This window comes from Tachysurus fulvidraco, chromosome 3, assembly GCF_022655615.1.
Source record: "Tachysurus fulvidraco isolate hzauxx_2018 chromosome 3, HZAU_PFXX_2.0, whole genome shotgun sequence".
Classification (NCBI taxonomy): Eukaryota; Metazoa; Chordata; class Actinopteri; order Siluriformes; family Bagridae; genus Tachysurus; species Tachysurus fulvidraco.
In genome coordinates this window covers 31,201,383-31,215,887 of record NC_062520.1, presented here as the reverse complement: position 1 = coordinate 31,215,887, position 14,505 = coordinate 31,201,383, and the positions used below count along the sequence as shown (strand labels likewise).

Below are 14,505 nucleotides of genomic sequence, written 5' to 3'. Positions count from 1 at the left end.
GATGGGTTCCTTTTTGAGTCTGGTTCCTCTCAAGGTTTCTCCCTTATGTCATCTCAGGGAGTTTTTCCTTGCCACCGTCGCCACAGGCTTGCTCACTAAGGACTTCAGTCTATATCCAGTATTCTGTAAGAAACATTTATTGTAAGGAAAAGAATTGTACGAATAAATTGGATCTGAATTGACCTGGTGTGATTCTATCACTAGCTGGTAAGGCATGTGCTACAAAATCTGACATTATCATTATTAATAACATGTATTCATATCTAATGACCCAACACTGCTTTCTGACCAAATGAATTCAACAGATTCATAAGATGATCAGTTTTAAATTGTGTTAAAATGCTGTTCAGTGCTAGCATTATTTTATTTCTTTATTTTACTGATAGATTAAAAAAAAAATATGGCGTCTACAGTAGCTGGATTTGTCCACAAGGGGTGGTAATTTTACAATAAATGTAATTTGTAGTAGATTTATGGGGGTTGTTTCCGGGTGTGTAGGTGAGAGGAGGTAAAGTCTCCAAATAATTGGAACTAGCAATTACAACGCCCTAATATTTATATCATGATCAGCTAAATATATGTAGTATTAATTTATTTTGTAACATTATTGGTGTTGACAATCGATTATGAGTCTTTTATAATAAATCAGATAAAATACTAAAAGATCCACCCCTCTCCGTTACACAAGTTGGTATCGTCCAAGTGGCGTTTCGAAAAACAGCGCTTACTTTAAACGATTCCAGCAGCTGTTTGGAAGAGAAAGATAACAAATTCGCGAAAAACTGCCTCGTGTTGTAGTGTATTACACTAGCTACATGTTATTTTAATGGTTGTAACTATTATTTTAAAAGAAAATATTGCTGGGTATCTGAACTTTCTTAGATGATGTGAAGCTTCGAAAGAGTCGACACATACAGTCCGAACATAGCACAAATCGATTCTATGCGACTCGTTCCGCCACACTTCCTTTGGTTCAGTTAGTGTACAGTCGCAAATAAACATGTTTAATGCAGAAATCAGATAGATGGACAAGTAGTAGTATAAATATATTTAAAAATAAATACATTGATTTATTTATTTGTGAGTATAGCGTTAAAAATGCAGACCGCCTGCAATAATAGAACCTGTCCACCAGGGGTCACTGCTACAGCTAAAACATCACCACCTTAACAATGTTACCCATTCCACGTTACCTGTATATGTAAATGTGTAATATGTCGATCATTTATTAACATAACTTAATACGTGTTGAAAAATTGCTGTTGAAAAAAATAAATAAAAAACATAACTGGTACTAATAATAATTAAAACGTAATCAAATAAATCTAGTAGAATTGGCAAACATTTTAGATGTCAAGCATCTTCAAATTTAATAACTAATTTAAGTAGTAATAACTACTACTACTACTACTACTACTACTACTACTACTACTACTACTAAACTAGCATATAATTGCTTATTCACGTGAATTATTTTTTCTAGAAATATGGCACAGTTATGAAACTGGTAATTCATTATGGAATTATGTCATTCATCATTATTAAATTGGGGGGATGGGGGGCGTGGCAAACGGCGAGGCCGGTGGGGGAGCGAGGCACACGACGAGTGAGGCACACTGCGAGGCTTGTGCATGGAGCGAGGCACACGGCGAGGCCATTGGGTGAAGCAAGGCACACGGTGAGGCCGTTGGGGGGAGCGAGGCACACGGCGGCGCAGCCAGAGATGGCCGAGCGACATCCACAGCCAAGCAGAAGGGCTGAGCACAACAACCGACACACCACGGCCAGACACGTGACACAGAACAAAAACAAACGCACATGGCCAAAGGTCCAGGCTGAGTCCTGACAGTAAGCTCATTGAGTTTGAAATAAAAAAGTTTTGAACTCATCCAACTTTTGTCTTCGTTAAGTTCATTAAAAACAATTTAATTCTTGTTTTAGTAAATTCTTCTTTCATATTTGTTAGTAATAATATGTAATATTTAAATAATCTTAAACCTTGTGCTAGAATCCTAATTATTTTAAATAAATAAAACTTTTAATAGTGATACCGTTTTTGTGTTTGCTGTGGTGACCCCTGAAGGGAAAAGTCGAAAAATGAAGAGGAGGGTTTTTATGTTGTTTTTTTTTCTCTTTCATTAGGAAAGAAAGGCAAAGTAAATGAGTAAAAAACAATTATTATATAATTACCCAGACAAAACAGGTTATAAATATTTGTGATTATTTGAAGGTGGTTTATATCTTTGCTGTTCTCCAGTCAGATTTGTAGGAGATGTTCTCCTGATGTCTTCTGTTTTAGATGATTGCCTGGCAGCAGAAAACACCTAGTTGGATTAGTGAAGTAAAGTGATATTTGAATTCAACAGTATCAGAAAAAAACAATTAAACACAATTTAAACATTCAAATATCGTAGAATTTAATTAAACAGTAATGAATTTTTTTTCCTGTGTGTGTTTTTGGAGAGTAAATGAAAACATAAGCATCACGCCGGCTGCAGTGCGCCCCCTTTTATCTTGCAGCTAACAGCTGCATCAGAGCATAGAGAAATGACTTGACACACGGTTTGTTGAGATTCTTTAGAAGAACTTGATGCAGATGTGTGGGAGATGTTCTCCTGATGTCTTCTGATAAATAAAGAAATTAAGTGAACTAATTAATAATAAATGTATAAAATTCTAATAAGCAAATTAATTCATGTGTATATTAACATGTAAAATACAGAGAAAGAAAGAAATGAATATATTAAAACTGGCAATTGATCGATTTTGTGTTTAATTTTAGGTTTGTATATTTTTGGATTTTAATGAATCATTGCAAGAAACATAACTGAATGTATGTATGTGAGTAGAAACAACAGCAGCACAACAAAAACCCATCTGAGAACGTGAAAATACCATGAAAATAGTGAACTCTATTATTTCCTATTATAGAATTGTCATGAACTAATTATAACATTTCTAGACATTAGTACAAATTTAAAAGTTAGATTTTCTTATTTTACTTTCAGATAGTTTTACTTGATGTTTGCTTAAAATTAGCAAAAGTATCTACCAGTAAAATATTATTTCAAGCTATATATTCACATAGATGGTTATTAGTTTCTTTGCCTTGTATATACTCAAATAGATGAAAAATAAAATAAAATTTAAAGTAAAATATTTTTTATACAGAGAAAATGACACGAAACACTATGAACAAAGAAGCTGAAAGAAGAAGGCAGTGCATCTCGTATTTCTTTTAGACAAAGGTAGATGGAGGACATTTGCTTTAAAATTTACATAATTTGGTACTTATTACTAACATTTCTAGCACCAGCAACTATAAGACTTCTAAGTATTCTGATGTTTGATGTGAACATTATATGAAGCTCTTGTATCTGCATGGGTTTATGCATTGTGTTGCTGCCACAAGATTGGCTGATTAGATAACTGCATGAATGTCCAGATGTACAGGTGTTCCTAATAAAGTGGACAGTGAGAGTAGTTGGTTTGATGTCATAAAAATCACAAAAATGACAGTGCTGTACAGCATCATGTTGAAGTGGTTTGACAAGATATCTCTGACTTGTTTTACAATGTTTTTTAGAGTGTGTTTTTATCCTCTCTTTTCTCAGAGACTTAAAGATCCAAACTACATTGCACTGCAGTTATTTAATTTACTGTGTTTTTTTATTGAGGAAATTTGTAATGCAGGTAGTTTAGTACTTACTCTAAATATTGTCTTACTGTAAAAAAAAAGCTTCCACTAATATTTATTATATTAATAATCCTGTAATCCATTTTTTCACTTTACAGGTTACCTGAATGGACAGGACCAGCTCATCCATTTTTCAAATGTTATTTATACCAAACTTCATTAGAAATTTATACCAAACTTAATTAGAACTTAATTTTTTTAATTCTGTTTCAACAAAGATGTAAAGTTGAAAAGATCATTGGTTTATTTTCACAGTAAATATACAGTAGAATAAAATCGGTGAACACATCAAGTCTTTACAGTATGCAAAGGACATTTTTGTCTGTGATTTGACTAAGGTAATCAAGCCTAGTTACTTTTACTTTCTCTCTCTCTCTGTCTGTCTGTCTCTCTCTCTCTCTTTCTCTCTCTCTCTCTCTCTCTCTCTCTCTCTCTCTCTCTGTGTCTGTCTGTCTCTCTCTCTGTCTGTCTCTCTCTCTTTTTTCTCTCTCTCTCTCTCTGACTTGTTCTACAATGTTTTATATTCTTTGTTTTTAATTCTCTCTTTTCTCAGAGACTTAAAGATCAAAACTACATTGAACTGCAGTTATTTAATTTACTGTGTTTTTTTTTTTTGAGGACAATTGTAATGCATATACAGTACTGTGTTTTAGGCATATGTGAAAAAATGCTGTAAACAAAGAATGCTTTATATATATATATATATATATATATATATATATATATATATATATATATATATATATATATATATATATATATACGTATATATATACACGTATATATATACGTATATATATATATATATATATATATATATATATATATATATATATATATATACGTGTATATATATATACGTATATATATATATATATATATATATATATATATATATATATATATATATATATATATATATATACGTATATATATAATTTGTGTTTATAAGTGAGCAAACAAAAGAAAAATCTAAACATCATCGAGTGTGTCTGGGATTACATGAAGAGACAGAAGGATGTGAGAAAGCCTACCATTCGAGTTCCTTTAAAAACTGCGTGCAAGTGTACCTAGAAGAATTGCTGCTGTTTTGAAAGGGTCGTCACACCAAATATTGATTTGATTTAGATTTCTCTTTTGTTCATTCACGGCATTTTGTTCATTTATGAAAATAAAAGTTTAACACTTCCATTTTTGAAAGAATTCTTTGTTTATAGCATTTTATAACACCTGCCTAAAACTTTTGCACAGTACTGTAGTTTAGTACTTACTCTAAATATTGTCTTACTGTACAAAAAAACATGGCTTCTACATGTACTAATAATTATTATATTAATAATCCTGTGATTAATAATCCATTTTTTCACTTTACAGGTTACCTGAATGGACATGCTTTTAATGGGGATAGATCAGCATTTACAGCCTGTTAGTTCCTCAGGAGCTCTTGGTTGCTAAATCCACTACAAACTGTTGAGGAAAGGACATTATAGAACTGTCACCCAAATAAGGGTAGGTTCCTTTCTGAGTCTGGTTCCTCTCAATGTTTCTTCATCGTTTCATCTCATGGAAAATTGTTAGAGATATATAGTATTTTCTTTTATATTATTCCTATTTTATTAAATTTTTATTCTGTTTCAATACAGATGTAAAGCTGCTTTGAGACTATGTGAATTTTTAAAGTGCTGTACAAATAAATTGAATTGAATTAATGTTTGAAACTTTGAATATTATAACTTTTCAAGGTCTGGAGCTCAGGGACAAAACTGCTGCTTAAGATAATAAGAAAATATTAGAATAAATATAGGAAGGTTTGGTTTAATTGGTCTTTAATTAATATCCATGTTCATGTCTAGAAGCACAGAAAACCTACAGTGAAATAGACAATAATAATTTCTCATACACACAAACGTGATCCACAAAATATTTGAGGTAGATAGTAAAAGTGTGACTGATTTCCAGGAAAATGATCAGGAAGCAAGAAATGAAAGTGAAGTGAAGGAATAAAAACAAAACTGTAAATCCAGTAAACGTTCTAAAGCAGAACTGGAAGAAAAAATAAACAATGAGGACTTAATCTCATAAATAACCTGCTAGTGATTGTACACTATTTGTTCAAGTGACACAATTTGTTCAAGAGCTTGCTGAAGAGGAAGTGTCTCTGGTAATTATTTCCAGTGAGATATTTGGAATGTCTCGGAGTTCATTTCTTCACCCGAAACCCAGCACAGAGAAACATCCTCGCCAAAAGTCTTCCTTGTAAACTTGGATGAGTCATGTTGTGCTTGAAGCTACTAGGCAGGCGGGGTTTTGTTTTGCTTTGTTGGTGAGCTTTGCTGTTCGAAGATGATTGGCTGACGACTGATATAAAATGCATCGGTTTTGTTTCCTCCACGGCAGTCGCCAAAAAGAGAAGATAAAAAAGGAAATGGTGAGTGACTTCAAACTATTTTATTTCTGTCATTAATGTACTTAATTTACTTAATGTACTTCGACTACACTCCTCTGTTTCATATTTATCTGGCTTGAACTCTTGTGGTAAAGGGTGAGGTTAACTAAAGTCTTGTTTGTTCAATTACAACTCGGGTAAAATCAGCGTTCAGTGCTGTGATGAGTCAAGAGACAAGTAATAACAAGTCATTTAAGAAAAAAAACTATCTAATGGTGTTGAGAAACTCTGTTCTCTGGCATTAGCTGTGTGGAAGATTTAGAGGTTTTCACAAAAGTATCTGTGATTACTGAGATTTGTGTAACCATTTGAGAAAAAACTGTAAACATTATTATTAATCATCATCATCATCATCATCATCATCATCATTTTGTGCTTACACTGACTTTTTTCTGATTTCACAGGTTTTCACATCATACACCAACCTAATGTGGATGTACAAATATATTTACATTTTTTAATATAAAAGATTTATTTAATAAACAATACATGATGCACAATGCAGCACCGTCTAATAATAGTTCAGATCCACTTTGGCTTATGAATGAGATGATAGAGGAATATTCTAAAAAATTAGAATCTACAAATGGCCCAGTAGTTTATAAAAATGGAGAAATTTTAGATTATAATGCTGACATGGAGCTGGTGATTCCAAAGGAAACACCTTGCAAAATAATCATTCATACACATGATAAACAATATATTCTTAATGGACTCGGCTGTTATTATGGTTGTGGCCATGTCTTGACTGCCTTGCATGTAGTTAGAGATACAGATTTAGGGATACTCATTGCTTTTCCTACTAAAGACATTAAACTGATCTACAAGGCTGAGTTTACTAAATGCTGTAACCGTGACAAAGCTCGAGATCTGGCTTTTGTTAAATTACTAGGCAATACTAGTCCCCTTGGAGATGGTTTACAAAACCAGATCGCTGAAATGGACAAAAATGACAGTATATACTTTAATACCCGAGATCCTAATAATAATTTTCAGAAGCAGGAGGGTAAAATTCTTCACCAATTTCCAAGCTCGTTTGAAATGTCTGTAGCAGGTAAACCTGGAGACAGTGGCTCACCTGTTTTCAACGCTAAACATGAACTGATTGGCATATATCAAGGTGTCAAAAAGAAAAACGGCGTCGCTTGTAAAACCTTTCTGTGCTTAACACCCTGGAGCCAAAAAAATGATCGCAGTCTTACAGAGATACTCAGAGATAAATTCAAGTTGGTTCCAAGCTTTTTTGGGAACCTGCTGAGGAACTCCTGTAACAACTGACCTGTGATTTCTCAAATGTTTAAAAAAAGAAATAAAACATAGAAATAAAACATAAAAAGCAATCGTTAAAAATTTGCTCGTGCCTGACGGCAAAGAAAATCTTTATTTTTCTTCTTTTCTATCATGACATTTGTCTTTCCCTTTCTATGTTAGGAAGCCCAGCCTGAGCATCTTTTGTGTGTGTGTGTGTGTGTGTGTGTGTATGTGTGTGTGTTTCGTTTTTACTTGCTGTCAGACTAAAAAAGCAAAGTCTTTGAAAGCTCGCCTCCAAGCACAATCCGAGTCCCCTGAGTTTCACCTGCTGACAGCAAACATTTATTACACTTGTGCCAACAACTGAGAGATCAACTCACATAGAAAATGGAAATGGAAACTCAGCCAAACCCCACACCTGGCGCAGATCTGACCTGGTCCAGTCATAACGACGCAAGAGCAGCTTTACATTTACATTTATATTCACATAATTTGACAGACGCCCTTCTCCAGAGCGACGTACGAAAGTGCTTAAGTCTCTATCATTAGATACATTAACTCTGGTTCACTAGGTTACATACTGAAGATACCAACATCAGCATCAAGATCAGCATCAGCCTCACTTACATCTGCAGCAAACCAGCAGGGAAACCAAGCTGAAAAGAGCAGTAAACTGCCAAAAAGTAAACGCCATCTAAAGCCTGCTGGCATGAGTAGCTCTCTAAAATCTTTAAATATTTGTGTCTGGTTTACACGTGGCTCGCACTGGCTCACATGTTATACGGAGAAATCTCAGGCTTGGCTCACAAATACAGAAAGGGACAGAACTCCTTGTTAGAAAAAAGGTCTTATATAAGTTTAAAAAAAATTAAATAAATAATAACTGCACATGTTGCATAAATCCTCTTGCAGAAAAAAATAAACAAGCTAAAATATTGTTACAATATATATTTTAATATTATATATTTTTATAAAATATATATAAATGTAAAATATATTCATTATTATTATTATTATTATTATTATTATTATTATTATTATTAATACTCATGGTATCTTAAATATGTAACCTAGTAAATGAGCATTGATGTATCCAAAAATAGAGATTTAAGCACATATGTATGTCGCTCTGGATAAGGGCGTCTGCCAAATGCTGTAAATGTAAATGTAGGTCAAGGTGTATGATCCTGTGGAAACCATTTCCTATTCCAATTTACCTGACGGCTGCCCAGAGTGAGGTGCTCAAATTTAAGTAAGTATCATTTTAAAATACGCATCTTCTGACAAGCACTGTGTTATAAATGTAATATTCAGTTCTCTCTCTCTCTCTCTCTCTCTCTCTCTCTCTCTCTCTCTTCCTACATATATACACTGAAGGTTTTTCAGAAAAAAAAGCCTCACCTTTAATTTACTGGACAAAAGACACCTGGATGCAGAAGATTTCTCTCTACAGAATGCTGCTGTAATCGTCATCAACGAAATCATCGCTTCAGCACATTTAGTCCATTACTTTTCTCCATCTGTGGACTGTAATTATATCTAATTGCATTATTTGGTGTCACCCACAAGAGGATGGGTTCCTTTTTGAGTCTGGTTCCTCTCAAGGTTTCTTCCTTATGTCATCTCAGGGAGTTTTTCCTTGCCACCGTCGCCATAGGCTTGCTCACTAAGGACTTCAGTCTATATCCAGTATTCTGTAACAAACATTTATTGAAAGGAAACGAATTGTACAAATAAATTTGATCTGAATTGACCTGGTGTGATTCTATCACTAGCTGGTAAGTCATGTGCTATGAAGTCAGACATTATCATTATTAATAACATGTATTCATATCTAATGACAAAAAACACTGCTTTCTGACCGAATGAATTTAACAGATTCATAAGATGATCAGTTTTAAACTGTGTTAAAATGCTGTTCAGTGCTAGCATTATTTTATTTCTTTATTTTTCTTATAGCTAAAAAATTATGTCGTCTACAGTAGCTGAATTTGTCCACAAGGGGTCGCTCTATACAGCTTAAAAACCACCACGCTAAATACATTTACATTTTATATTTATGAAATTTGACCTACATTTGGTGTTACTATAAATCTGGTAAGATATTAATCATTAATTAATAGCGTCATTCGTGTTGGAAAACTGCTGTGGTAAAAGAGGAAGAAATAAATGTAATTTGTAGATTTATGGGCGTTGTTTCCGGGTGTGAGGGTGAGGGGAGGTAAAGTCTCCAAACTATCAATTAAAACGCCCTAATATTTATATCATGATCAGCTAAGTATATGTAGTATTAATATATTTTGTAACATCATTATTGTTGACAATCGATTATGAGTCTTTTATAATAAATCAGATAAAATACTAAAAGACGCACCCCTCTCCGTTACACAAGTTGGTATCGTCCAAGTGGCGTCTCGAAAAACAGCGCTTACTTTAAACGATTCCAGCAGCTGTTTGGAAGAGAAGGATAACAAATTCGCGAAAAGTCTCGTGTTGTAGTGGATTCCATTAGCTACATGTTATTGTAATTGTTGTAACTAGTGATGGCGAAGTGAAACTTTCTTGAAGCAGTTAAGCTTTCAACCCATTGTGTCGGAAAAAGCTTCATTACTCGAAGCTTTTCAAATCAGAGCTCGATGATGACCTCTGCTGGTGAAAGCGCTATCACAGAATGTTCCACAACCAAACAACGTATTAATTTTAGAAGCAAAAATTAATGGATTGAGAAATTAAGGATAGATTAATAAATAAATGAATCAATATTAAATACAATAATGTATGAGTTACTATTTTGACAATAATAAAATTACAGCAGCACTTTTAAACCACTTAATTATTCTAATAATTAAACCGAAACAATTGAATAAAATTAAAAGGCTACATCTTGGACAGAGGAAATAGCACTGTCTTGCTTTGCACGAAAATGCCTCAACATGGATGATGTATTATTATTATTATGTACTCTTTTCTTTGTTGCGTTCAGGGAAATGCTTCCGCTCCTTGAAAGAAACACAAAGAGAATGTGGAGAAGCTTCTTCCCGCAGGCCAATTTGGAGCCTAAACCAGGAAACACCCAGGATCTAATACTGGACATCTCTCTCCATCTTCACTGTTTTTATGCACATTTTTTTGCACTGACACTTTAACTCTGGACTTGCACAGCACAATGCCACTTTATTCACACCATACTGCACATGGACACTTTAAGGACAATCATTAAAAAACATCCATATTTATGTATATGTATATTTATGTATAAACATTATTTTTCTACATATATTTTCAAAGTTTATATAGTTTTTATACAATTTATACTTTTTTATTTATTTATTTTGTGCATTCCTTTTTATGCTTATATACTGGACAGATGCAAAAGCATTTCACTGCATGTCATACCCTGTATGTATGTGTATGTGACAAATAAAATTTGATTTGATTTGATTTGATTATAGGCCAGCTGCTGGGAGCAAATCAAACACTGGACCTAAAAACAGATTAAGGATAGACCTTGTTTCAAAAGTGTGAACCATTTAAAAAAGGATCATTGTATTAAGCGGTGCACAAAAGGCTTTTCTTGCATTCCTATATTTTTCAAGTATTACTAATTTATCCTCACTTGTCCATTTGCACAATTGCTTCTCTTTGCACTTCTGTTAGATGCCAAACTGGATTTCGTTGCTGTTTAGCTGTATTATGCAATGACAATAAACTACTATCTATCTATCTATCTATCTATCTATCTATCTATCTATCTATCTATCTATCTATCTATCTATCTATCTATCTATCTATCTATCTATCTATCTATCTATAATAACAAAGATGAAATGTGGCTTAAACTATACGTCCACAAGAATTACTAAAACAAGACTTAAATCGTATTAAACTTAATGAAGACAATGAAAAACTTAATGAAAATGTGGATGAGTTCAAAACGGTCTTTTTTATTTCAAATCAAATGAGCTTACAAAGCAGACAGGTGACACATCATACAAACAGTTAGAGCTGCGTGGGCGGCGTCCACTTCCTGTGCACTCAGTCTTCTGATGTTGAAGTTTCTATTCGCTTTGTCGTTGTTGCTTTAGCACTGACACTGTGGATTTTTTTCCTCCTCAAATATATCAGTAATAGATCAGTATTGTGTAGATGTTTGAATTGTTGAATGTATAAAATGGTTAAATAAAGCATTCAGTTGAACAATTATTTTATCAAATGGTTAAATATGTTTTTCTTCGTAAACACTGGTGTTTAGACCCAGGCTAAAAACTGTTGAGAAATTACAGAACCAAAGCCATATTTGCTTTTCGTCATGACACCTCAATATATGTCAATCAATTCATCTTTAGCGTTGTAAACAGGAGAGTCACAGTCTCCAGGTTTACCTGCTACAGATATTAAAAAAACATCAGTACCCTGTTTAGGACAAATGATTTTACCCTCCTGCTTCTGAAAATTCCCGTCGGGGGTTGAAATATCCTTTGTCAGTATCATTAATTTTACCAATATGGTTCTGTAGACCAGGACCAAGTGGAGTGGTATCACCGAACAATTTAATAAAAGCCTGATCTCTGTTCAGATCCGTGATACAAGATTTAGTAAAGCAAGCTTTATAGATCAATGCATTTGTAGATTTTTCTGTATAGAAAATACTCAGTATTTCTGAGATTTTTTCAACAACATCTTCGATAACATATAAGGCAGTCAATACATACCTGTAGCCGTAACCAAAGTAACAGCCAAGTCCACGAGTGATTGAATTTGATTCAATAACTTTGATAAAGCAAGGTTGTTTCTCTGTAATCATTGGTTGTAACTGAGCATCATGTTCTTCAATTGATTTGTTTCTGTAAACAATTGGACCAATTGAAAATTGTAATTTTTCCAGAAATTCTCCTATAAGATAATTCTGTAAATGAGACATATTGAGAGCAAATGTTGAACTGTATGTGTGCATCTCGGACGCAGTCGGGGTTTTATAGGGTGGTTTTAAACCCCGCCCACCACCCGCTCTGCTGCATTAAGCACAAACCTAGGGTTAGGGTTAGGGTTTGGGTTATCCTATATATCCTATATATATCCTTGCACAACGATCTGATCTCCCCTTCAGCCACAGCTCGCAACCTTGGGGTAACCATGGACAATCAACTGTCCTTTTCCTCTCATGTTGCTAATGTGACTCGCTCATGTCGGTTTCTTCTCTACAACATTAGAAGGATTCGGCCATTTTTGTCCACACAGACTGCTCAGGTACTTGTTCAGTCTCTTGTCATTTCTAGACTGGATTACTGCAACACACTGCTGGCAGGTCTACCTATGAACGCAATCCATCCTCTGCAAATGATCCAAATTGCAGCTGCCCGGCTTGTTTTTAACCTGCCAAAGTTCTCGCAAACCACCCCGCTGCTGTACAGCTACACACAGCTCCAACGTCATCGGCAAATTTGCTGATGATACAACGGTGATAGGCCTGATCACCGACAACGATGAGACGGCCTACAGAGAAGAGGTGAGCACCCTGACCAAATGGTGTCAGAAGAACCACCTCTCACTAAACATCGACAAGACCAAGGAGCTGGTGGTTGATTTCAGGAGACAGAGCAGAGAACACAGACCCATCTCCATCGATAAGACACCTGTGGAGCGTGTGAGCAGCTTTAAGTTTCTGGGTGTTAACATCAGTGAGGATCTCACCTGGTCCACACACACACCGACACTGTGCTGAAGAAGGCACACCAACGCCTCTTCTTCCTGAGATGGCTGAGGAAGTTTGGAATGAGCCCCAGCATCCTCAGAACATTCTACACCTGCACTATAGAGAGCATCCTGACGGGCTGCATCACCGCTTGGTTTGGAAACAGCACCGTTGGCAACCGTAAGCCTCTGGAAAGGGTTATGCGAACTGCCAGCCACATTGTTGGAGGTGAGCTTCCCTCCCTCCAGGACATCTACAACAGGCGGTGCATAAGGAAAGCTTGGAGGATCATTAATGACTCCAGCCACCCATCCCACAGACTGCTCTCTCTGCTCCCCTCAGGAAGACGTCTCCGCAGCATCCGATCCCGCACTAGTCGACTGAGGGATAGCTTTTTCCCTCAGGCCATCAGACTAATTAACAGCCATAACTAACACAGCACACAGCATATTCAACAGTTCAACACCGGACTATACACACATGCACACACGCACACTGTATTCGTACTGCATCAATACACATTGGACTATACACACACTGCATTTAATTTAAAATAACAATCTATCTGACAATAAGCTATCGGTACTACAGGACATTTCTGTTTCTGTATCTGTACAGTCCGTTGCACCTTAACATGTTACATAATATTACATGTATATAATACTTTATATATATTATTTATATTTATACTTATACATACATATATGTATGGTCATATATATGTCTAGTAGTACACTGTGTGTACTGACTATGTATGAGCACATTGCATCCTTTCCACATTTTCCACATTTGCACATTTCAATGGTACTGAGCATTTTGCACATTTTCTTTTTAAGCTGTCTGTAAACTGTTCTATTTATGTTTCTACTATTGTATGTAAATGGTTCTGCAATTTCTGGAGCTCGCTCCCAAGAATTTCACTCACCAAGGCACATGTGCCGTGGTGATGTGACAATAAAGGTGACTTGACTTGACTTGACTTGACTTGCTGCGATCCCTCCACTGGCTTCCGGTAGCTGCACGCATCCGATTCAAAACACTGATGCTGGCCTACAAAGCCAAAAATGGACCAGCTCCCTCTTACCTCAAAGCCCTCATCACTCCTCGCACTGCACCCCGCAACCTCCGATCTACCAGCACTGCTCGACTGGTTCCACCATCTCTCAGGGTAAGAGGCAAGTATACTACAAGACTCGTCTCTGTTCTGGCACCAAGGTGGTGGAATGAACTTCCCCTAGAGGTCCGGACAGCTGAGTCACAAAAAAAACAAACAAAAAAAAACCCTTTGACACTTTTTCATTGTAACTTTGAACAAATGTTTTAAATGTTTAATGTTTTAAACTCTTTAAGTATGTAACCTAGTGAACCAGCATTAATGTATTCCATGTTAGAGATTTAAGCACTTTTGTACGTCGCTCT

At 35.2% G+C, this 14,505-nt stretch overlaps 2 long non-coding RNA genes across 2 annotated transcripts in view; both read left to right on the top strand.

Annotated features, from left to right (window-relative positions):
- Positions 1-182, top strand: part of LOC113652094 — a 3,233-nt gene extending 3,051 nt beyond the window's left edge. The window contains exon 3 of the long non-coding RNA XR_007140207.1: positions 1-182. This exon is cut by the window's left edge and continues 194 nt beyond it. This is a non-coding gene — a long non-coding RNA (uncharacterized LOC113652094).
- A 5,796-nt stretch (positions 183-5,978) lies between these two features.
- Positions 5,979-9,147, top strand: LOC125140894. Its single transcript, XR_007140208.1, has 3 exons — positions 5,979-6,125; positions 6,548-8,646; positions 8,772-9,147. It is a non-coding gene; the product is annotated as an uncharacterized LOC125140894 (long non-coding RNA).
- Positions 9,148-14,505: the final 5,358 nt, after the last annotated feature.